The 26,186-nt window shown below is 34.8% G+C and overlaps 1 long non-coding RNA gene across 4 annotated transcripts; it reads left to right on the top strand.

Moving 5' to 3' along the window:
* The first annotated feature begins 2,811 nt into the window (after nucleotides 1-2,811).
* On the top strand, nucleotides 2,812-24,960 carry LOC123771477 (uncharacterized). 4 transcript variants are annotated; one of them, XR_011224821.1, is made up of 18 exons: nucleotides 2,812-2,921; nucleotides 7,937-8,178; nucleotides 13,469-13,572; nucleotides 15,496-15,565; nucleotides 15,894-15,974; nucleotides 16,257-16,341; nucleotides 17,335-17,410; nucleotides 17,675-17,815; nucleotides 18,457-18,519; nucleotides 19,144-19,253; nucleotides 21,033-21,102; nucleotides 21,446-21,525; nucleotides 21,791-21,879; nucleotides 22,437-22,507; nucleotides 22,755-22,823; nucleotides 23,099-23,272; nucleotides 23,856-23,926; nucleotides 24,171-24,960. It is a non-coding gene; the product is annotated as an uncharacterized lncRNA (long non-coding RNA). The 4 variants fall into 4 exon arrangements; XR_011224822.1 differs by having other exon boundaries at nucleotides 21,033-21,109; XR_011224824.1 differs by lacking the exon at nucleotides 13,469-13,572.
* Nucleotides 24,961-26,186: the final 1,226 nt, after the last annotated feature.

Below are 26,186 nucleotides of genomic sequence, written 5' to 3'. Positions count from 1 at the left end.
TGCCTCTTTCCTCACTGCCGTGTAGTTGTTTCTCGCATCTTTGTATTGCTGGTATGTTTGGGGGTTTGGCCCTCTTCCTATATTGATTCCATTTTTGTGTCTTTTGATCTCTGGCCCTCTCGCAGTTTTTGTTGAACCAATCCTGTTTTCCAGTTCTGCGTCTTTGCTTTGGTATCAATTCTGTTGTGCCTTTATCATATATTTTACAAAGCTTGACATATCTCATTTCCTTCATGTCCTAACAAGTCTTTCCAGTCAAATTCCTTAAAGAAATGTCTAAGATCCCCATAATGTTCTCTCCTGAAATCAGGTTTTTCAACTGCTTCAACCTCCTTATTTATTTCCAGGTTATAACGCATTGCATACTTTATTCCCAAAAAGACAAGGTCATCTTTACCCAAGGGAGGAAGGTACTGAATGTCACATCTCTTCCTCTTGGTAAATATCAAATCCAGCATGGAGGGAACATCCCCTTCCCTCATCCTCATAGCGTATTTAACATGTTGAAACATGAATGTTTCCAGGGTGAGATTTACGAATCTAAAGGTATAAAAAAAACTGTTCTAGCTTCATATGTATCCCAGTCTATGGAGTTGAAGTTGCCGACTACCAACAGTCGTGTATCAGCTCTCGTTATAATCTCTCTCAATATTGTTGTAAGACCCTCTCGTTTGAACAAATCCTCAAGGGCCGTGACGAGGATTCGAACCTGCGTCCGAGAGCATCCCAGACGCTGCCTTAATCGACTGAGCTACGACATGGTCAAAAAGGTGTACTCTCTCGTTTATTATCAAGCTTCTCCTTTGACCATGTGTTGCATGGCGGTGGACTATTTACATTTATGATCGTTAGTTTATCATCCTGATTGCAGATCTCTAGTGATATTATGTCAACTTCTCGTGGATTGGCAAACATTTCGCTTACCTTTAGATGTTCTTCTTACACAGCAACGCCACCGCCTTTCCTAATTTTCCTGTCTTGTCTCCAAACTGAGTAGCCTCTTCGGAATATGACCTCATTTAAAATATCATCTTCAAGTTTCGTCTCCATGAGTGCAACAATGTCTAGCGTCTGCAGCTGTATTACATCACTTAACTCCAGTATCTTTGATCTCACTCCATCTATGTTGGTGTATGCAATTTTCAGGAACACGTTCCCCCTCTCCTTATTCTTCACTCCCCCCTTTCTCTAGCGATTTTGTTGGTTTGCCTTTTTGTATCATTTTACTGGTCTGCCTACCCCTACTACTTTGTAGAAAAAAAAGAATTGATTTCTTCTTCATTCCTGTCCTAATTTAGACATTTTGCCTCGACGAGGTTCAGTTTCAGCTTTTCTGTCTTCTTTTGAAATATTTTGTCTTAACGACCATAATGTCCCTTTCCTCATCACTTTGTAATTTTCTAGCATTCCTTGGTACTTCTTCCATCTGTTTTGCACCGTTCAGGGTGATCCTCAAAGGTCGATCTTTCCCTTTACGTACTTGCCAATCCTCCTGTAGTCAGACATTCTGCATGGTAGTAAGATCTTTCCACGATTGCTGTAACTTTGTTGAATTTTTGATACATACATTATATGAAAATCGGGAGGAAAATAAACAGACATAGACTCGCTATCACTTCAAGACGATCTTAATAGGGTTTTGAAATGGTCAAAAGATTGGCAGATGCAGTTTAATGCTGGCAATTGTAAGATTTTAAGGCTAGGTAATGATGATATGGTTACAAAATATGAGCTAGATGTTGTTGAGATTGCGAAAGGGATCTGAGTTATGATTAGTAAAAATTTAAAACAAAAAAATCAATACATAAATGTTCGTAATACAGCAAATAGGACATTGGGATTTATTAATCGAAGCATTACTAATAAGACACCTGGTGTTGTTCTTCAGTTATTTCTTGCTCTGGTTAGGCCCCATTTAAATTATGATTTCCTGCCCGAAACGCTTTGCGTAATAGTGGCTTTAGGCATTGTATGTACTAGCTCTATCTATTAACCCAACAAACTTTGTAAAATCTCTATGTATGTACCTTACCTAAATAAACATTTATTTATTTATTTATTTATTTATTTATTTATTTATGTAGTTCAGGTTTGGTCGCCGTACTATAGAATGTATACAAATTCACTAGAATGCGTCCAGTATAGGATGACAAAGTTAATCAATTTCAATTTCAAGTTAATCCCGTAAATTAGACACCTCTCATATGAAGAAAGATTGACAAAGCTTAAATTATATTCGCTGGAAAGGCGAAGAGTTAGAGGTGACATGATAGAAGTGTTTACTAGTTCGGTAACAGGATTGTTGATTTGTGGAACCAATTACCGCGTAACGTGGAGGTAGGGTCCCTTGATTGTTTAAAGCGTGGGCGTAGGGCTGGACAATACGTATTAGTGGCTTTAGGTATTGTATGTACTAGCTCTATCTATAAATCCAACATCATCTATGTATGTATTTTTCCCGAATAAAAATTTGAATTTGACATGTATATGAGTGGGATTAGGTGGTTATAAATAGGAGTTGCCTCGTATGGGCCAATAGACTTTCTGCAGTTACCTTAATTCTTATATAACTACTAGCACTAAAGTGTTACTGGTCCTCAGGTTCAGGAGCCTGTACACCAATTAACAGCTGAGGGGGGCGGGAGCAAATAGTCGAAGATCATTCCCGTAAGCACAACTAGGGGAGTCCATCGGCATGACCATTAGGCTGTGCGCCATCTATGTTTTGACAGCAGTACTACCAGTTTACCCCCACGTTATTCGAGATCACGTGAGAGAGCACGGGTGTTATGGTCAGTTGCTATTCTATATATGATTCTAGACAACGTAGGTGATTTGTGGCTTGTTGCGGGCAGAAGTCAGCAGTAACTCTTTAACCAGTGTTGGAAGAAGACGTATAAACCAGTGCGGTTGACCAGCGGGTAAGTTGATTATTTTTTTGTATTTAGGTGAGTCTTTCTAATAGTCATTTGTGTTAATTAAATTTAAGTTGGGTTAATTATAAGTTATAATAGTTAATTAAGTTAATGTTTGGATTTTACTTGAAGATATAATAAAATAGAGGGGGGGGGGAGAATTTGTATAGGTAATAATGAATTACTTCTGTAAGCTACGTGTGGTTTCAAAGTAAATAGATTAGAGGGCCAGTAACCCTAGAGGCCTTTACGGGGATAGGAAGCCGGCGTCTTGTCAATTTTTTAAACTGTTTTAATAGTACGGCTTAATTCGACGGGTAGGATGTTTCATAAGTTTATACGTGTGGGAGGAAAGTCTTGGGAGCGTCCACATTAAAAAGCGGTGTTCTCTGGGGAGTGTTTAAAAAAAGTTAGAGGGCGGCCCCTTAATTACCCCTTAACGTGCAGCGGGAGTATTGAAGTGTCCTTGTTAGTTATGGAGAAGCAAAAAACAAATCTTGGTTATATCTAAGATGTGGTCTACTTAAAACTAAGGTCGGGTAACTGACGAGTACCAAAATTTTAATCTATTTTAGTAAATGTTAACTTGCCATTATGCCTTTGACCGAACAAGTCTGTTGGTGGGAAGAAGAGTAGAATAGTTCAGCAGTTACCAGGGAGGATTGGTCTTTAATTTAGGTAGAAGTCTCCTAGTTACCAGGAAGGATTGGTCTTTAATTTAAATAAAACTTCATACGAAGAAATGTTTGCCAAGGTGCTTAAAAATTGCAAAGGGCGGGTTTGTCTCCATATACCACGTTTATTAAATCATTAGTCGGCAAGTGCTAGTCGGGGAAAGTTGCTTATGTGGTACCACTTTGAAAGGACAATTTTGAAATGCAAAGCCACTGCTTATTTTGAAATAAGCGGGAATTCTGGGAAGGAGAAACATTTACGCAGCGCTCAGAGCTGCACGCGCAGTGGGGAGGGGGGGCACATTTAAGTTTCTCCCTCACCATTTGGTCCGGGAGACATTTCCCGTCACGCAGTTGCGCCTCCACAGATCTCCAGTATTATCTTTGATACTGGTAATGGCTCAAAAGGGCCACCACTTAGGGCTATTCATGCCCGTGCCACCTCTTGGGTGGCTTAAGTTACAACCCAGTTGCAGTATACATACCCCCAGTGACCATGACTTACCTCTAAAATTTCTGAGGTTAGGTAATGATGATAGTTAAAAGATAAGAGCTAGATGTGATTGCGAAGTCGGATTGCGAAATGGATCGGTTATGATTAGTAAGAATTTAAAAAAAAAGGATCAATGCATAAATGTTCGTAATAAGGCAAATCGGACACTTGGATTTATTAATCGAAGCGTTAGTAACAAGACACCTGGTGTGGTTCTCAAGCTATATCTTGCTCTAGTTAGGCCCCATTTAGATTATGCAGTTCGGTTTGGTCGCCATATTATAGAATGGATATAAATTCGCTTGACCGTGTCCAGCGTAGGATGACAAAGTTAATTCCCCAAATTAGAAATCTTTCATATGAAGATAAAGCTTAAGTTGCATTCACTGGAAAGGCGAAGAGTTAGGGGTGACGTGATAGGTTTAAAAGTGGGTGAATGGACATAACAAAGGGGATATTAATAGGGTATTAAAAGTATCGACAAAAGACAGAACACGAAACAATGGGTATAAATTGGATAAGTTTAGATTTAGGAAAGACTTGGGTAAATACTGGTTCAGTAACAGGGTTGTTGATTTGTGGAACCAATTGCCGCGTAACATTGTGGAGGTGGGGTCCCTCGATTGTTTCAAGCATGGGTTGGACATGTATGAGTGGGATTGGGTGGTTATAAATAGGGATTGCCTCGTATGGGCCAACAGGACTTCTGCAGTTGCCTTTGTTCTTATGAGTGTTTCGAGCCGACCGGAGCTGTGGAGAACAGACTCCTCGTGAGTTTGCTTAAATGTGCCCCCCTCCCCCCCCCCCCCCCCCCCCACGGCGCGCACAGCTCTCGCTGAGCTCTGGGTAAATGGTTTTTCTCCTTCCCAGCTAACTGTAGGTAGTTACTAAGTGATTGTAACCTATCCACCGCTGCCCACTGGATGGGGGGCGGTGTGCAGGACAAACATAAATTTTGACACTAGCTCTCCACATGTCAGTTGCTTAATTTAGAACCTGTACTTGAGGTCGATCTCGAACCCATTGTGATGACTTATATTGAATTTCGTAACTAGCTCGTAAAGATTGTGACTTGCTTAGCTAAATGAATTGTGGGGTTCAATCCCTGAGCCCATTATGTGCCTCTGTAACCCTTTCCACTACTGCCCACAAGATGGGTATGGGGTGCATAATAAATGAACTAAACTAACTCCTTCCCAGAATTCCCCCGCTTATTTTAAAATAAGCAGTGACCAGTTCTTCAGCTATCTTTATCTTGTTTAAGCCCCATTTAAATTATGCAGATTATGCATGGTTGCCATGCTATAGAATGGCTATAAAATTGCTGAAACATGTCAAACGTAGGATGACAAAAGCTAATCCCGCAAATTAGAATCTGTCGAATGAGGAAAAATTGAAGGCTGAAATGCACGCCTCTAAAAGCAAGAAATTACTTGCATAAGTGAAAGTTGAGAAATTTACTAAACAAACTGGGTATTAGAGGTATGAAGTATACAAACTTTAAACAATGGGTATGAATTGAAGTTTAGGTTTCAGAAAGCCCTGGGGTAAATACTAGTTTGGTGATAGGGTTGATTTGTGGAAGAAATTACTACGTAACATTGTCAAAGTAGGATCCCTTGATTTTTTTAAAGCATTGGTTAAGTGTACAGTATATGAATGAGACGTATACTTTAGTTACCTCACATGGTCCAACAGCCTTCTGTAGTTACCTTAATTGTGCCTAACATGCTTAGGCCTTAACTTTTAATCACAAGCCAGTATGGTTATTGACCACAAAGTTAATGTGTGAAAATTACTGAAAACCGGTTGTGAAAGTTAGTCGGTTAACTGAAAAGTTAAATAGGTGGTGCCTTGCCATACCAAAGCTTTAATCTTGATAAATTAGTTTACAGCAGCCCTTGCTTCTGTCACGAATCTTAAGATTCTGCCAATTCTCCCGAACCTCGTATTATGTTAGTTTTCTCTACGTAAATATTGCTGTCAGTTTGTATAAGATTTGTGTATATATATATATATATATATACATTATGTATATATAACGGATAGCTGGGTAGTGTGTGTAAGGTTGTTTGGTGGTGGATGTCACGTGAAATTAGCCGTGTGGGCGGTTGACAATATCTGGGAATGGCCAGGGCGATTGTTGGCAAATCAATTGCCTATATAGTTTTATATTTATTCCCATATTTGGTAGCCGTAATATTTCAAGGAATGTGAGACAAGTAATTACAACTCTTAGTTAATAATGTTGGAGTTTAGGGCTGACCTTTGTAAATAGAATGTTCACAATGTTCATGCGAACGTTAATTGGTGTTTGGGTAGACGGTTAGTCGACGTTGGGCCTGCGGATCACGTCCTGGGCAGTAGAGTGGCGGCTGCGGTAGAGTGCAGTTGTGTTTAAGCTAAGTTCTTGGTTTTTGTTATTTTAAGCCCATATAAATATTAATTTATCTGGATAGACGATTTTGGTGTATTTATGGCTTACTGCATATTCTGGTGATAGTGCTAAAGTCTCAATTAATTACTTGTATTCTATAGTATTACATGCTGATAAATATTTCTGGCTACTATTTAATGGTTAAGTTGTCACCCTTAGCAAAATATATTGTTCTCCCGTTTTTATAGTGATTAATTATACCTCTAGACACCTATTGGCATGGCAGATTTTTATTTCTTTACACTGTGGGGAGAAGAACATTATTTAGTCTAAAGGGTCGTGACAGCTTCACATCTTAATTTCCTGTTCTTGTCCTCCAAAAAATTGATGAAACTGGCTCTCTCAATAAGTGTAATCATCTACTGAAAAGATTGTCCTGTATCACATTAGGACCTAATAATTCTAGTTATATAAAATGTTTTGCCTCTTGTCAAATCCTGTTGTAGAATATGGGTGTAGAGAAAAGGGTGAAAGACTTTTTTAGCAGTGAAATGTTAGTATTGGGCATGGCTTCAGCCAATATTGGCTGGCACCGCTGCTTATGGGTAGTTAAAATTTAGTAGGGCTGGCATGCAGTTTATGGAATATTCATGTCAATGCCAACTCTTGGGTGGCTTAATCGTCATAAATGAGCCGGGGAGGATTGACCGGGCGCCAATCCTTAACTGTAGCCTCTGTTCACCCAGCAGTGAATGGGTACCTGGTTGTTAAAAGATTCGGCGGGGTCATATTCCGGGGAAATTAGGGTTAAGGACCTGCCCGAAATGCTACGCGTACTAGTGGCTTTACAAGAATGTATGTATGAGTGGCATTCCATGGGTCACTTATTAGCCATTAGCTTTTTGTAGGCTGGCTCCTTGTTTAGATTTGTGCTCTGCCCATTTAGCTATGGGGCTGTTGGTTCTATCATGCATATATAATTTTGATTTACAGGCATACAGCCTATAATTTTAAAGCCTTGTTTGGCTTGAAAAAGAGTAGAAATGGCTTGTATTCACTCTTCTAGCTTTCTTTAGGGAAAAATATACACGTGGGACAGGAAAGTGCTTGAATGTTATGAGCATAGTGGTGGTATCCTTGGATTTGAGGTACAGTATGTCAAAATCTTTTTGGCATGCTATCATAATTGTTTGGTTAATGTTTAATAATCATGTTTTCATATCTTCATACTTGTTGCTTTCCTACTATGGGTAGATTGTCCTGTAGTAAAGACCTTATTACCATACAGTACTAAGTATTACTAAATAGTACCTGAAATTAACATTAAAAACATTGCCTTCTGCTGCCCAATTAAACTGACTGTTCTTAAGGGTCTTTTTAAGTAAAAAAAAATCATTCTTTCTTGGTGTCCTGCATAAATTTACTCTAAATATTCTTAATTCATTAAGTTTTCTTATCCTTTAAATTGTATTTGCAGGTGGTAAATTCTCCTTCAGCTGCTACAGTTCTCCAGCCCAGGGCATTGACTGTTAGTCTTCAATTGCCTCCCAACATGGTAATGAGGTCCTGAGCTGATGTGATCTGTGGCGAAGAGTGAAGTAGTTGCCTGAAGTAGCGTATGGCACCCTTTCTAACCAGCAGCTGGCACCAACTTTGGCCAACATCAGAGTGGACAAGGCCCAGATCCTATGGGAAATCTTCTACACTAACATGTTAAAGGTACAGAATCTTAATCACACCCCCCCTTCCTTGGCAGTTTCAGTTCCCCTCTTTTACATTCCCATAGCTTGAAAAGCTTTATCTTAAACAGCAGCAGAGTTTTGTTAAAGAATGAATTATTGGCTGGGATTAAATATCCTCTAAAGCAGAAAATTAGTGTCCATGCTTTGGTATTAGTTGGGTGAATGAGATTAATAAGGTTGTATAACTACCTTTAAGTTTAAAAAAAAAACTGTAGCTCCCACTTGTGCAATTTTGATTGGTGGACTGTGACTTGGTCCTTAACGATCTACTGCAAGGTAATATTTTTGGCATTTATGGATTATGCTGCACGTAAGCTTTTGAGTTTTAAAGTAATTTGCCAGTCTTCAAACTACTTGTGTTTCTTGTAAGGTCTCGTAGCCTTCACTATACTCAAACATGAGTCGTAGTATCCTTAATTATGACAGTCGGGCCAAAAAATAGAATATTGGGTTCTCTCCTGCCATGTTTAGTAATTTTAGATCCTTTCGCTGCTGTTTTAACTAGGTTCTTTATTCATTGTAATGGTTATTTAATGTTTTGTTTCCTAGCAAGTCATGTGGTAGGTTGTGAAAAGCTTAAAAAAATCAATGTTTAGTTAGTCCTTTGATGTTGAGTGGTTAATTTGGAAAGTAAAGTTTGCATGACAGCCTTATTTACAGTATTTAAATTTTCTGTGGGGGGGGGGGGCCCTACTTTTAAAATTCCTGTAAATGAATCCGACTTTACAGATAGCACAAAACTATCAAATCCAGTAGACTATTTGTGGCCTGTATAAATGGGAGCAACATTTGCAAAAAAATCTAATCTAGAAAAGTATTGAAAGTAGAGGCACATTTCATGGAAAGTTTCCCTGACCCTTAAACTGTGCATATTACTGCAAATATAGGGAACGGTAGTAAAAAATATTTGTATTGTGTAAATAACGTCGAATGTTAAATCTCCAACTTATTGGCTAAAGTGTCTTGAAACTTTCATATTTTTGGAAATTGATTTTAGACTTTTGGTAAAAATTTTATGAACAGCTTCTAATAACCAAAACTGAAAGATTATGCAGTAATAGATGAAAGCATCTGTTCTAGACGCAAAGAATAGTAGTGTCCACAAAGTGAATATGCAGTTGGGGCCTTTATCATAAAGTAATACATGGCACAAATAAAAGTAATACATGGCACAAATAATCATAAATACATTGGACAATGTTAATTATATTGTTCCCAAAATATTATTTTTATGGAAATTTTATAGTTTTTGTTATCTTTACATCCTTGAAAATGCATTTTTCATAACTGTGGATAGAATGAAATTGGTAAACTAAATAAATCGGTCAAAACTTTGGACTTGATATTTATGGCCCAATTTCTATTCTGCTTTAAAACTGCAGGTATTCTCTTTAGGTTAGTTTGATTAGACCATTAGGGCTTTTTCACTTGTATAAAGTATACCCTAAAGATATCCCCTAAATCAGAATTATCCCTAGTTTGTATTTTTGGTTATTTATTTTCTAGACTTTAAATTTAAACACATTGACCTATAACTCGTACATTAGAGTAAATGTTTATTAAAACGGTTAAACTTAAAAATAGTTCTATAATTACATAACTTCAATTATCTCTGGTTTCAGTTTCGTCTTTGAGTTTTCTGATTATCACTATTTTGATTATGCTCAGCTGTCTGTTATAAAATTCTATCAGACTTGATTTTTCTTAAGTTTTATACATTTGGAGTTTTAATTTTTTAGTCTAAAATTGCCACAATTCAAATGCCCTATTGACTATTTTTTTTTTACAGTAAAAATATACTGAACCTATATTCTAACTTTATGTTCTGAGAATGTTAAATTAATAATTCATTTTATATTCTGAATTGAAAATAGTTCTGAATATTAAATTATACTTTAGAATCTTTTGAAAGTTATGCTCTAATAATTTAGACAGTAGGAGCCCTTGCCTAGTTGATTATGCAAAATAAGTTTTAAAGTGTTAAATTGTCAAATCAGTGTGGTTTAAGGGTTAACTTTGCAATTAAATATCCACACCGGTGTTAAATTTTTTGGCTTTTTCAACTTGTATCCCTTATGGTATATCTTGATTCATCCTGTACACCTGCTTAACATCCATGAATGTTTTGGTATATAAAGTTGAATACTGATGTAATAGTGAATTTAATGTTTGTGTTTATCAGATGACATGCTGAAGTGGAGCCAGTTAGGTTACTTGGTTATCGTCTAGTATGTAGTTTGGTCAAAATGGTTTTTGGTAACAATCTTCTGCCATGTTGAATGTCCTTGTATAATTGTCCTAAAGGTTGCAAAGTGTAGGTTTGTGTACTTTGTGGTATTTTTGAGTTTCTTTCAGAATTTGAAGCCTCTGTAGGTTAGGATATTATATAGTCTACATGTTCCAAAAGGCTTTGCTTAGTTTCTAGGTTACACTACCTATATAATCCATACTGTAGTTCATTGTAGGTGCAAATGATATTTGGGAAAGCTGTAGTTATTCCCATAATACTTAAATATTGTATCTTGATGTCGTAAGCAACTTGATGGATTGCCATTCTTGTTCTTTGAGGATAGTGTATAAAATTGTGCAGACCTTTTTAGATGTTGAAAAATAGTTTCACTTGGCAAAGGTAATTATTTCTGTTAAACTTGGTTTAAATTAAAGAATTGGCTTGGTAGTTGCAGACAGATAATTTATGTAGTTGAATAAGTCTTTGTTACTACTGTGTAACTAGTTTTAATTGTCAATGCTACAAAGTTTTTCATATTGGTAATCTTTGAATCTCTTTACCAAGAGATTGGCAGCATACGAGGTGCATAATCCAGCTTTGGTCTTGGAAGAGTTGTAACAAATTAGTTTAACTAGAGTAATGAAATTGGAAACTGTAGTGTAGGTTTGTATGGTCCTTGGTAGAGTTGCATCAAAAACCTCTAGATATTTCTTTATCAGAATATTTTAAAGGTTGTAGGCTGTGCCTATTGTAATGTAGCATTGATGAATGTAATGTCTGCCTCATAGGTCCAAACAATTAAGTTTATAATCTAGTATCTAGGCATGGTTAGGAAACATGTCCACAATTGTATAAATTGTAGAAAGTAAATTGTCAATAAAAGTGGTGCACAAAGTTAATGTGTGCTAAAAGGGTTTAATAATTATGGTCCATAATCTTGAATGGTAGAATTTGCTAGTGTAGCAATTATTTCCAGAAAGTTGATTAACAGTGTAGCCATACCTGTTGGAATGGGTAAAAAATTTAATATCTAGGTAACCCAAAGCTCTAGGAATGTTGTAAGTTTTTTGTTATAGTTAAGGGTAAAGAAACTAATTTTGCTAGTTAGAAGACTGGCTACTGTAATGATTGAGCCTGTATAGTGGAGAATAGTGTGTACTATATAGTCAATATACTCCATTGTCAATGAAGTACGTAGCTGGATCTTGGGTGAATCAGTGTATGGGGAAAATGGAAATGTGTAACTTGTCCTTACTGGTAATTTAGTAAAATTGAGCTAGTATGTTGCATAATAGAAATGGTTTGTGGTAAAATGTTCATTGTACACATGACAGCAGCTATTAAATGTTGGACTAAGTGGGTGAGATTAGTGGTAAATGAAAGATTGAAGAGTGCATTGTTACTAGATTGTTGCAACTTTCCTTGCATGGTCAGTAATATAAGATTATATGGTGGTAATTTTAAGGATTTGTATACTTGTGTATTTGGTTTAATTAGGTGTGCAAATGAGCCGTTATTGTATGTTTCATAAACTTTGTAATATGACCTGTTATACTTACAGCAGTTTGTGAATATTAAAGTAACCAAGTGCATAATTTGTAAGTTTAAAAAGTTTTAATAAGTACAAAGTTGTTAATTCAGATTTTTTCATTTGACTGGTGGTGAAGCATAATCTGCAATGACCCCTATAATGTATCAAAATTAAATTTTTGTAGTAGCATATAACTGGGTATGGTCCCTTAAGTTAGTTCACTTTAAATAGTGATGAATCGTGGTATGAGACCTGTTGCTGTTGGTTAAAAATTTTTTTGGCCGTTTTGGAATGGGTATTCATGTTCTTGGCACCATCTGTCTTGAGACTAATTGACTAGTTACTGGATTATAATTATGGGTGTCATGGGCAGTTGATAATTTTTGAGTAAAAAGGTGATGCAAGGTTTATTTTCCCTACTTGAATGTAGTTGGTTGTAAGCACTAGTGTGGTGCATGGGATTGAATGATCACTGCTCCACATTGATAAAATAAGATTCCTGTTGCATTGAAGTTTGCAAGTTGAATAAATGTTTTGGCAAATATTGGTGTAGTTGTAATGTACAACATTGTTAGAATAAGGATTAACTTGGTGAATGGGTGGTTATATTGCATTTTAATCTTAGTACTTTGTTATAGCAAATGTTTGTATTTGAAGGTAGTTTAAATAAGTTGTAAACTACTTATTGGTAATAGTTGGCAACATAAATTTTAAAGTATCAGGCATTGTAGGAAGTCTGTACCAAAATTTATGTATATTGGGATATTTAATGTAGTTTACGTAAGCTATAAGTTGAAAAATAATAATGTTAATCTAACATGTTAGGTTGTCTTTGCCCATATTGTAGATAGCCATGGTAAGTCTTCTACGTAATGAGGTTTGTGATGGTTTAAGCTCTTTACACGTGGCAACAAGTAATTGGTTAATACATTTAGATCTCTGTATAGTTTTCTATTTCTTAAAATAGAAAATCCCTTCTATGATCCTAAGTGCTTGTGATTTAGCATATATCTTGGGTGTAAATTTTTTAACTATCCTTTGTACAAATCTGTTGTGTATACTATGAAAACTGTTAGTAATCATTTAAGTGATGAATAGTTAAAATTCCCAGTTTTGGGGAACGTAGGACAGTTACCCGAAATGCTACACATGCTAGTGGGTGTAAAAGAATGTAAGAACTGACATTTTCTTGCCTTTCATAATTAACTTCTGAGCTAAAGCTTGGTATGACTGCAATGTTAGAGATGCATAATATTCCCAAAGACTAATGGTATATTGCAGTAACAATATGGGGGAGGGGGTGAATCCTGACTAGATTTAATTTGAAAATTAAATGTTTGCTACAAAAATTGTGTACTTCAAAGGACTTTGTTCTATAATTTAAATGAATGAAAGATGGGATGGGGGGGGGAAGTAGGCAATTTGTTAGTGTAGTTTTAAAACGGCAAATAGAAGTTAAAAAAAAGCTGTGCAAAAAAGTGATAATCTTTAATGTTCCATTGACAGGTTGTAGAGGGTCCTTCGAAACAACTTCAGGAACAGTGTACAGAAAAATTGCCTAGTGATGCTACAGGAAGTAGCATGTTGTATGTCAGAAATAGAGGGCAAAAGTAAGTTTACTGATAATTAGTTTAACGAGTAGACCTTAAATATATAGGTAAAAATAGTGTAAAATTGTGAAGGGGCCTGGAAATAGGAAAATAAAAGTTCTAGACCTTGACAAGTAGGTACAAAAATTTAGTTGCAAGAATTGCTTTGACTAGCATAAAAAGGATTTTAATTGGTAAAGTGGGGTGTTTACTCTAAAATAGAATAAAATCTGATGTTGAGGGTATTTATAATTTAAGTGTTAATTGGTTTGCTTTGTGTTCAGTTTGGTTGCCAATTATTTGAGTTTTTCATTTATAAATTGCACAATCAAAAGTGATGCATCAAATAAATCCACAAGGGCTGTGAGGGTTCAAATGTCAGATTGTGGATGTACCATAATTGACTGCCAAGACAAACAAACTTTAACTGGGAGGCCTATTGACCTTATGGCTCCTGCATTCCTGGTTTGGTGTCTTTTGATAATTACTTGCTCATGGCTCCTGCAGTAGCTTTGAACCCTCATGGATTTGTTCATCTAAATGTACAACTTGTGTTCATAACTGAAAGTAAAAACTAATGATGGTACAGAAATGAAATAGACTAGTAAGTGTACTACATATCTATATAAATAAATGTAAATGTTCGTTTGTTCAAAATCGCTAATCTCTGAAAGTTCTTCACTAATTGCTTTGAAATGTTCAATGTTCCATTCGCATCCGAGCAGGTTTTTATAATATACTGTATATTGATGTCACGTCTGTGACGGAAACTGTTTTAAATTGTTTTCCATGTGATTTTGAGAAATCTTCGAAACTTCTTTAACAATTACTTTGAAGTTTTGACACGATGTTGCATTCGAATAGGCATGTTTTTCTATATACATGCCTTACCTGTGACTAGAGGAATATTTTTTTTTAACATTGCCATCTGTTGGATGCAAGAGCCACACACTGTAATCTCCCTAAGTTCTTCACCGATTGCTTTGAAACTGACACAACGTTCCATTCAAATATGCGTATTTTTTCATATACCTACTATATAGATGCCACCCTTGTGACAGGTAAAAAAAAAATGTGCATTTTTTAAAAAGGCACCATCTGTTGCACATCAACATGCTAGCTATACTATAATGTCAAATTCCATTTCAATGTTTCAGATTGCATTGATAAAATATATTTTCAAAGATTTAGATTTTTTAATTTAAGCGTTTTGCGACTGTTGAGATAGAGCTGTGTTTACCATAACATTCATTTTGTAGGTATATAGATGCCACACCTGTTATAGTTAACTATGCTTTGAACAAATCATGTTCTAAGCAGGAACTATGCTTTTCTTGAAAAACGGTGCCATCTCTTAAATATAAGAGAAACGCATGCTATACTAAATGTTACAATTCCATTTCAATATATCTGATTGCATTGATAAATTGAATGTTCATAAATTTAGATTTTTAATTTTGCTTTTTGTGAATTGCATTAAATGAGCCGTGTTTACCATACTGTTCATTTCGTGAGTATACTTTATTTTTGTTTTTATCTTTAACTTTTTCTTATTTTGGTGATGAACATCAGATCGCTTGATGTTCCAAATTTTCTGATCGGGAAAATCACAAAATATGGGAAGGCATCGGATGAGGGAGTTGAATGGTGGGGATAGCGAGGGGACGGAAGTTTGAGAAGGGGGAGGACAAAGGGAAGAGGGAGGGGGTAATGGTGGAAGGATGAGGATAGGGAAATGAAGAATGGTGGGAGAGGACAAAGGGATGAGTGGGGAATGGTGGAGTGGGGAATGGTTGGAAGACAGACGATGAGGGGGAAGACTGGGGGACAGAAGGTTGCTGTGGCTCGGCAATGCACATGCGTTGCCGAGCCACAGCAACGCGTGGCCGGGTTCTGCTAGTTTTTAATTAAAAATTGAAGTTTAAATAGGTATTTTTCTTTCAGAATATGGATTGGAAGTCCAGAACTTCATCCTAGACTTTGAGGGTGTTGATTGTTTGACATTCAGAATCAGGTAAGTGGTAAATATTTAAACATGTTTGCATTGTATTAAATATTAAACTCTAGCATTATGGCTAAAGATAATGAAAATGATGGTTGCATGTAGATAATGTAAAGTCAAAATTGCCACGAGTCTGAAGTATCTTTCTCCACTTTAATGTACTCGTGACTATTCAAACAATGTTTAATAGATTCTAATTTGTGCTTGATTAGCATTAGCGAGAATCTTACAATATTAACATTTTGGTAGATTTTAAAAAACATTATCCATTGTAAATTTGCAAAGCAACTTGCATAAGCTCAATACAGAATTTACAAGCCAATTTGGTTAAATGTTTCAGGTTCTAATGAAGATTACAATGGTATCAAAGCAGTGACGGGCTAAAGTGTGGCTGTTTCTAATGTGCACATCTATGAAGCTGGTAAGTTGACTTGCATGTTGGCTATATAAATTGTAGTACAAATATGGGGGGGGGGGAATCCTAACTATAAATTTTATTTGAAAATAAAATGTTTAGCTTTTAATTTTTACTTAAAAGGGGTTTGTTCTGTAACTTGTAAAAGAATGAAAGATGGGGTAGTGGTGGGGGGGGGGGGGAAGTAGCTTATTTATTAATGTAGTCTTAAAAAGGTGAATATTTAAGTTTAAGAACAAAATGCTGTGCCAAAAAATTTAATAACCATATTTAATGTTCCATTGACAGGTTGTGGAGGGTCCTTTGAACATCATGAACTGTGTACAAAGAAATAGCTGAAAGTAGCATGGTTTTGTCAGAATTAGAGGGCAAAGTAAGTTTATTGATAATTAGTTTAATAGCTAGTCTTTAAATATTTAAATTATGTAATAAAATTGTGAAGGGGCCTGTAAATGGGAGGGGGGAAACTAGTTATAGGCCTTGACAAGTGGGTACAATATCAGTTTAGTTGTTGCAGGAATTGCTTTGAATAGCATAAAAATTTGTTAAATTTTCAATAGAATCTGAAGTTGAGGTTTTTTTAATAAATATCTATAGAAATGTAAATTAGTTTGCTTAATTTTCAGTGTTCCGTTAATTGTTTGGCTAAGTTTGTTTCGTCTATAAATTTCACAATAGTGTGATGCATTGAATGAACAAATCTTAAAGGGCTGTGATGAGGGTTAGAATGTGTCAGAGGATTGCAGATGCACCTTAATTGACTGTGCCATGATATGGTAAAAGAATTGCAACTGGGAGGTCTGACCTCATGGCTCAAGGTTTGAACACTCATAGATTTATTCATCTAAATGTTTGTAACTTAAAGATTTCATAATTGAAAGTAAAAAAAGTTCCACAACACAAAATAAATAACTGGTAACTGTAATTCATTTTTGTAATATAATTAAAGTTTAAATAGGCTTTTTCTTTCAGACTATAGATTAGAAAGTCCAGAAAGAAATCGTAGAGTTCAAAGGTGTTCGATTGTTAAACATTGAGAATTGGGCAAGTTGTAGAAATTTAAAGATTTGCATTATATTAAATAAAGTTAAACAATCTAGCATTATGGCTGAAGATAATCTGAATGATGGTTGCATATAGATAATGTAAATTAAAATGAGTCTGAAGTATCTTTCTCCACTTAAATGTACTTGACAAACTTAGCTTGAGTAGCCATATCTACTCGTTTATTTGCTTGATTAGCATTAATAAGAATCTTACAATATTAAAATTGTAGCAGATTTTAAAGGAACACTACCGTTGTGAATTTGCAAAGAAACTTGAGTAAAAAGCTGGATTTATAAGCTAATTTGGTTAAATGCTTCAGGTACTTTGCTAGATTACAATGGTATCAAAGCGAGTGGCTAAGTGTGGCTGTTCTACTATGCACATCTATGAAGCTGGTATGTTGAATTACATGTTTTAGCTATATAAATTGTAGTACCAATATTGGGGGGAAATCTTAACTTTAAATTATAATTGAAAATAAGATTTCAGTAGGCTACGTTTTTAATTGTTACTTAAAAGGGTTTTGTTCTAGAATCGATAAATGAAATATGGGGCGGGGGAAGTAGGTAATTTATTAGTCTTTTGAAAGGCAAACATTTAAGTTTAAACATTGCTGTGGGGAACAAATTTATTAACCATATTAAATGTTTCATTGACAGGTTGTGAAGGGTCCTTGTATACTACAGAAAGTAGCACAGGGGCTGGCCAGCTGAGCAGACAGCACACTGGAGATGTGGTCCCAGGTTGCATCCTGGATGCTGGCAAGAAATGCTGGGCTGAGTTTTTCACCCTATGCCCCTGTGAGTTGGTCAGCTGTAATGGGCTGCTTCTGGGGGGTGCACTAAAGGCCTGAAATTGCAAAGATACTTTTGGCCTCTATCATTCTGACAAACTGTTAAATTTACTGCTATAATTAGTTTAATGTGTTTAAATATTTAGGTAAAAATTGTGAAGGGGCCTAGAAATGGGGGGGGGGGGATAGAAACTGTAGTTCTAGGCCTTGACAAGTGGGTACAATAAAAGTTTAGTCCTTGCTTGAATTGTTTTGAATAGCATAAAGAAATTTTAAAATGGTAACTTCACATTTTATTTCATTTAAGAATTGAGGGTATTTAGAAATATTTATTTAAATGGTAATTGGTTTGCTTAACTTTGTTCAGTTACTAAATATTTTGCTAAGTTTTTCATCTATAAATTGCACACACAATAGTGTGATGCATCAAATGACCAAATCGACAAGGGCTGTGATGAGGGTTCAAATGTCAGAAGATTGCAGATGTACCATGACATTGTAAAAAAAATTGCAACAGGGAGGTAAATTGACCATTGATTTTTTCATAATTAAAAGTTAATGGTACAAGAGACAAATTAAATATTGACTAGTAACTGTACCTCAATATTTTTGAATGTAACTAAAGTTTAAATAGGCTTTTTCTTTCAGAATAAGAATTGGGAAGTTCAGCTCTTCATCCTAGAGTTTGAAGGTGTTGACATTCAGAATGGGGTGAGTGTTGGTGAATATTTTAAATAGAAAAATAAGGAATCGGTGGTTGCATGTAGATAATGTAAAGTAAAAATTATCTTTCTCTACTTTAAAGTACTTGTTAAACTTAAATAGTTTGAGTAGCCATATCTAAATCTTTTGTATTCTACTGTACAAATCTCTTGTGTATACTATGAGAACTGTTAGTAATCATTTAAGTGATGAATGGTTAAAATTCCTGTGTTCTGGGGAACGTAGGCCAGTTGCCTGAAATGCTACACATGCTAGTGGGTGTAAAAGAATGTAAGAACTGACATTTTGTTGCCTTTTAGAGTTAACTGTTATGAGCTAAAGCTTAAGTTTGCCTGCAATGTTAGAGATGCATAATATTCCCAAAGACTAATGGTATATTGTAGTAACAATATGAGGGAGGGGGGGAATCCTGACTCGATTGAATTTGAAAATTAAATGTTTGCTACAAAAATTGTGTACTTCAAAGGACTGTTCTATAATTTAAATGACTGAAAGATGGGATGGGGGGGGGGGAAGTAGGCAATTTGTTAGTGTAGTTTTAAAATAGCAAATAGAATTTAAAAAAAAAATGCTGTGCAAAAAAAGTAACCATCTTTAATGTTCCATTGACAGGTTGTGGAGGGTCCTTCGAAACGACTTCAGGCACAGCATACAGAACAATTGCCTAAAGTGATATGCTACAGGAAGTAGCATGTTGTATGTCGGAATTATAGAGGGCAAAAGTAAGTTTACTGATAATTAGTTTAACAAGTAGTTCTTAAATATTTAGGTAAAAATTGTGTAATAAAATTGTGAAGGGGCCTGGAAATAGGAAAATAAGTTCTAGGCCTTGACAAGTGGGTACAAAAATTTAGTTAAAAGAATTGCTTTGAATAGCATAAAAATTTTAATTTGTAAAGTGGGGTGTTTACTCTTAAATAGAATAAAATCTGATGTTGAGGGTATTTATAATTTAAGTGTTAATTATTATTTGACAAAGTTTGTTTCATCTATAAATTGCACAATTAAGTGATGCATCAAATAAATCCACAAGGGCTGTGAGGGTTCAAATGTCAGATTGTGAATGTACCATAATTGACTGCCATGACAAACTAATACTTTAACTGGGAGGCCTACTGACCTTACGGCTCCTGCATTCCTGGTTTGGTGCCTTTTGATAATTACTTAATCATGGCTCCTGCAGTAGGTTTGAACCCTCATGGATTTGTTCATCTAAATGTTTAACTTTCATAACTGAAAGTAAAAACTAATGATGGTACAGAAATGAAATAGACTAGTAACTGTACTTCATATCTATATATAAATATAAATGTAAATGTTCGTTCGTTTGTTCAAAATCGCTAATCTCCGAAAGTTCTTCACTGATTGCTTTGAAATTTTCAATGTTCCATTCGCATCAGAGCAGGATTTTATACATATTATATTGATGTCATGTCTGTGACAAACTTTTTTAATTGTTTTTCCATGTGATTTTGAGAAATCTTAAACTTCTTTGCCAATTACTTAGAGGTTTTGACACGATGTTGCATTCAAATAGGTGTTTCTATATACATGCCTTACCTGTGACTAGATTTTTTTTATTTTTTTATTTTTTTAACATTGCCATCTGTTGGATGTAAGAGCCACACACTGTAATCTCCCTAAGTTCTTCACCGATTGCTTTGAAACTGACACAACGTTCCATTCGAATATGCGTATCTTTTCGTATACCTACTATATAGATGCCACCCCTGTGACAGGTTAAAAAAAATATGCATTTTTGAAAAAGGGCACCATCTGTTGCACGTATCAACATGCTAACTATACTGTCAAATTCCATTTCAATTTTTCAGATTGCATTGATATAATTAAAATCTAAATCTTTGAAAATAAATTTTAAGTGTTTTGTGACATTGTGGAGATAGAGCTGTTTACCATACCAATCATTTTGTAGGTATAAATAGATGCCACACCTGTTATAGGTAAAACTATGCTTTGAACAAATCCTGTTCTAAGCAGAAACTATGCTTTTCTTGAAAAAGTGCCATCTGTTGAATGTAAGAGAAACACGTGCTGTACTAGATGTTACAATTCAATTTAAATGATAAATTGAATTTTCATAAATTTAGATTATTAATTTTGCTTTATTTTGTGAATTGCATTAGAAATGAGCCGTGTTTACCATACTGTTTATTTCGTGAGTACTTTATTTTTGTTACTTTTCATTTCATTTTTAACTTATATTTTGATGAACATCACATCACTTGATGTTCTAAGTTTTCTGATCAGGAAAATCACACAATATGGGAAGGCATTGGATGAGGGAGTTGGGAATGGTGGGGAGGACAAAGGGAAGAGGGAGGGGGTAATGGTGGAAGGATGAGGGGATAGGGAAATGGAGAATGGTTGGAAGACAGAAGAGAGGATGAGGGGGGGGAAGACTGGGGGACAGAAGGTTGCTGTGGCCAGGTTCTGCTAGTTTGTTAAAAAAAATTGAAGTTTAAATAGGCTTTTTCTTTCAGAATATGGATTGGAAGTCCAGAACTTCATCCTAGACTTTGAAGGTGTTGATTGTTTGACATTCAGAATCAGGCAAGTGGTAAATATTATTTAAACATGTTTGCATTGTATTAAAAATGAGTTTTAAACACTCTAGCATTATGGCTAAAGATCATGTAAATGATGGCTGCATGTGGATGTAAAGTCAAAATTGCCACAAGTGTGAAGTATCTTTCTCCACTTTAATGTACTCATAACTACTCAAACTATTTGTTTAATACAGAATATAATTTTTGTGCTTGATTAGCATTAGTGAGAATCTTACACTATTAACATTTTGGTAGATTTTAAAGGAACATTATCCAATTTAAATTTGCAAAGCAACTTGCATAAGCTCAATACAGAATTTAAAAGCCAAATTGGTTAAATGTTTCAGGTTCTAATGAAGATTACAATGGTATCAAAGCAGTGACTGGCTAAAGTGTGGCTGTTCTAATGTGCACATCTATGAAGCTGGTAAGTTGACTTGCATGTTGGCTATATAAATTGTAGTACAAATATGGGGGGGAATCCTAACTATAAATTTTATTTGAAAAAATTTTTGTTGTAGCTTTTAATTTTTACTTAAAAGGGGTTTGTTCTGTAACTTATAAAAGATGGGGTAGGGGGGGGGGGGGAAGTAGCTTATTTATTAATGTAGTCTTAATGTGAATATTTAAGTTTAAAATCAAATTGCTGTGCCCAAAAAATTTAATAACCATATTTAATGTTCCATTGACAGGTTGTGGAGGGTCCTTCCAACATAACTTCAGGAACTGTGTACAAAGCAATTGCTGAAAGTAGCATGGTTGTCCGAATTAGAGGGCAAAAGTAAGTTTATTGATAGCTAGTTTAATAGCTAGTTTTTAAATATTGAAGTAAAAATTATGTAATAAAATTGTGAAGGGGCCTGTAAATGGAGAAAATAAAAACTAGTTCTAGGCCTTGACAAGTGGGTACAATATCAGTGTAGTTGTTGCAGGAATTGCTCTGAATAGCATAAAAATTTTAATTAGAATATTTAAAATTATTTATATTTAGTCTGCTTAACTTTCAGTGTTCAGTTAATTGTTTGGGTAAAAATTTGAAATTTATAGATGAAACGGTGTGATGCATCAAATGAGCAAATGTAAAAGGGCTGAGAGGGTTAGGATGTTGGAGGATTGCAGATGCACCTTAATCGACTGTGCCATGATATGGTAAAAGAATTGCAACTGGGAGGTCTACTGACCTCATGGCTTGGTTTGAACCCTCATGGATTTTGTTCATATAAATGTTTGTAACAATTTCATAATTGAAAGTAAAAAAGTTACAACACAAATAACTGGTAACTGTACTTCATCTAATTGTAACATATAATTGAAGTTTAAATATGCTTTTTCTTTCAGACTATAGAATAGGAAGTCCAGAACAACATCCTAGAGTTTGAAGATGGTGTTTGCTCGACATTCAGAATCGGGCTGAGTGTGGTAGTAATAATAAATTAGATTTGCGTTATATATTAAATAGTAAAGTTAAACAATGTAGCATTATGTCTAAAGTATCTTTCTCCACTTAAATAGCCATATCTACCTTTTTAATTGCTTGATTAGCATTAATAAAATTTAAAATTTTAGCCAATTTTAAAGGAACACTACAATTGTGAATTTGCAAAGAAACTAGAGTAAAAAGCTGTATTTATAAGCTAATTTGGTTAAATGTTTCAGGTACTTTGCAAGATTACAATGGTATCAAAGCAGCGAGTGGCTGTTCTACTCGGCACATCTATGAAGCTGGTATGTTGAATTACATGTTTTAGCTATATAAATTGTATTACCAATATGGGGATGCAGGGGTGGGGGGAATCTTAACTTTAAATTATAATTGAAAATAAGATTTCAGTATGCTACTTTTTAAATTGTTACTAAAAGGGCTTTTTTCTAGAATCAATAAATGAAAGATGGGGTGGGGGAAGTAGGTAATTAGTGTATTTTGAAAAAGGCAAATATATAAGTTTAAACATTGCTGTGGGGAAAAATGTTATTAACCATATTAAATGTTTCATTGACAGGTTGTGGAGGGTGCTTCCAACATAACTTCAGGAACAGTGTACAGAACAATTGGTGGAACTTGTATGCTACAGAAAGTAGCACAGGGGCTGGCCAGCTGAGCAGACAGCACACTGGAGATGTGATCCTGTGGTCCCAGGTTGAATCCTGGGCCGAGTTTTTCACCCTATGCCCCTGTGAGTTAGTCAGCTGTAATGGGCTGCTTTGTGGGGGGGACTAAAGGCCTGAAATTGCCAAGATACTTTTGCCCTCTATCATTCCTGACAGTTAAGAGTACTGCTATAATTAGTGAAGGGGCCTGGAAATGAGGGATAAAAACTGTAGTTCTAGGCCTTGACAAGTTTGTACAATAAAAGTTTAGTCCTTGCAGGAATTGTTTTGAATAGCAAAGAAATTTTAAAATGGTAATGTTACATTTTATTCATTTTAAGAATTGAGGGTATTTAGAAGGTAATTGGTTTGCTTAACTTTGTTCAGTTACTTGGTTCTAAAATAATTGGTTAAAAGTTTTTCCATCTATAAATTGCACACAATAGTGTGATGCATCAAATGACCAAATCCACAAGGGCTGTGATGAGGGTTCAAATGTTCCATGACACTGTAAAAAAATTGCAACAGGGAGGTAAATTGACTTCATGGATTTGTTCATAATTAAAAGTTAAAAAAAATAATGGTACTAAGAGACAAATTAAATATTGACTAGTAACTGTACTTCATATTTTTTTAATGTAACTAGTTTAAATATGCTTTTTCTTTCAGAATAAGAATTGGGAAGTCCAGCTGTTCATCCTAGAGTTTGAAGGTGTTGATTGCTTGACATTTGGAATGGGGTGAGTGTTGGTGAATATTTTAAATAGAAAAATAAGGCATCAGTGGTTGCATGTAGATAATGTAAAGTAAAAATTTTCTCTACTTTAAAGTACTTGTTAAACTTAAATAGTTTGAGTAGCCATATCTAAGTCTTGTGCTTGATTAGCATTAGTGAGAATAAAATGTTAAGGCACATTAGCCATTTGAGTTTGCAAAGCAACTTTTAATACAAAATTTATAAGCTAATTTGGTTGAATGTTTCAGGTGGTAATGGAGATTATGATTATCAAGGAATTGACTGGCTTAAGAAGTGCGGCTGTTCTACTCTGCACATCCAATAAACTGGTATGTTGAATTAAATGTTTTAGCTATATCAAATAATTAACTTGCTTTCTTTTTTATCTAGTCCATTTATAGATGTGTACCAAAGTCCTACTGTTACCACCGGCAGGGATTGATGCAGTTTGTACTGATCCTACCCCATTTCATAGAAGGGGACCAGGCAGTCCTGCAGATTTCCCTGGCTTGGCTTTTTCAGAGCCCTGCTCTACTACCCATCCAGTAGATGGACTAGATTTGCATAGGTGTAGGGACCCTTAACAATGTGCAAACATTGTTAATAACTACAGGGCTTGTTCACTGAAAGAGTGGATACATCCAGAGGTTTAGTGCCTGGAACATGATGTACATAGGCTTTACAACAAGCCTATGTACATTATGTTGAGGGCACTAAACCAAAAGATGTGTTCCACGCTTTCAGCCAACAAGTCCTGCCACAAAATGCAAGTAAGGGGTAGGCCTTGCTGAGCCAATCTTAAAAGATTGGGACTTAGGGGTTTTGGTAGTAATTTGTATGTGTTAGTGTTAATAAAATGAGTGTCCCTGTTTGATATACTTTATTTTTCTTTTACAGGTGGATTGTTGTCCTTGGTGCTCTGGATGTTTTCCTGGCCTTTGAAGTTGTTTGGAGTCTTCAGTTGAAACCTCAACCTGAAACATAAAATTGTCAATATTAGTTATATTGTATACTATTTAATAAATCTTTTAATGAAAATACTTTATATACTTTATCCTGAAAGTATCTATAATTTAATCATGCTGGAAATTAATTACAAAAAATATCTAAAAAAAAAAAAACTTGCTATAAAAGTTTATATAAAACTATAATAAACAAATTATGAAGGTATAATACAAAATATATAAAGCTAATATAAACTTAAGTTTGTTAATTATATAAAGCTATTATAGCTTATATAATTACGTTATAATATAAACTTGTTAAAGTTTATATTATAACTTAGTTATATATACTTATAGCTTTGTTAATTATATAAAGCTATAATATAAGTATATATAACTAAGTTATATAACTTTAACAAGTTTATATTATAACTTAGTTATATAAAGCTATAAGTATAACTAACAAACTTATAAACTTAAAGGTAAAATATAAAGCTAATAAAAACTTAAGTTTAAAAGTTATATATAAAAAGGTAATATTATACCTTTAAGCAACATTATATTTTATCAGTGAAAACTAATTTTGACAACTATACAAATGAGTCTAGTTTGGTATGCAAAGCTTTTAAGTTATCAGGTTAAACTGCAAAAGATAAATTTTAGGCATTATTTTAAGATTAAATTAACTATACATTTGTTTTAAAAGTGAAATTTGTTAGACTAAAGTTAAAGCTATGGAACATTGATTAGTGGAAATGATGTAAAAATTTACATCAATGATAAGATTACACTAAATTAGCTAAATTTTTTTTTCCCACAAGTGTTTTACTAAATGCCACAACTTGATAGGAAACATAAGTGTTTCCTAACAATATTGTCTAATGGTACCAAACCCTTCAATTTTCTATGAGTAAGAAGAAAAGAAACAAAACCATTAGACATGTCCAATCTGTTAGTATAATGCTGCACTGAAGTGTCCTACCAAATATTAATGAACACTAAATTATTCACACCAGACATCCCATTACCACAAATGTTTCAAACTGCTGAAGATAACTATTTCAAGATAGTGTATATATAAACTATGCCTATAACAAGCACCATAAATGGGAAGAGCCTTACAAACTAACATTCAAAAAACTTCAAATACCTGGAATTCAATCCAAGCTATTAAATGAATTGACAGCCAAACTTACTGCCACTTAAACTCGCTAGATAGATTTCAAATGTTACTCAAGTTTTTGAAACTGCCAAGCAGAAAACTTTCAAATTACTTTGACCTCACATCTGCAAGGTCCTGAAGGGAAGAAACATTAATAT

Source organism: Procambarus clarkii, chromosome 76 (genome assembly GCF_040958095.1).
Source record: "Procambarus clarkii isolate CNS0578487 chromosome 76, FALCON_Pclarkii_2.0, whole genome shotgun sequence".
Taxonomy (NCBI): domain Eukaryota; kingdom Metazoa; phylum Arthropoda; class Malacostraca; order Decapoda; family Cambaridae; genus Procambarus; species Procambarus clarkii.
This window is presented reverse-complemented; position numbering and strand designations above follow the sequence as displayed.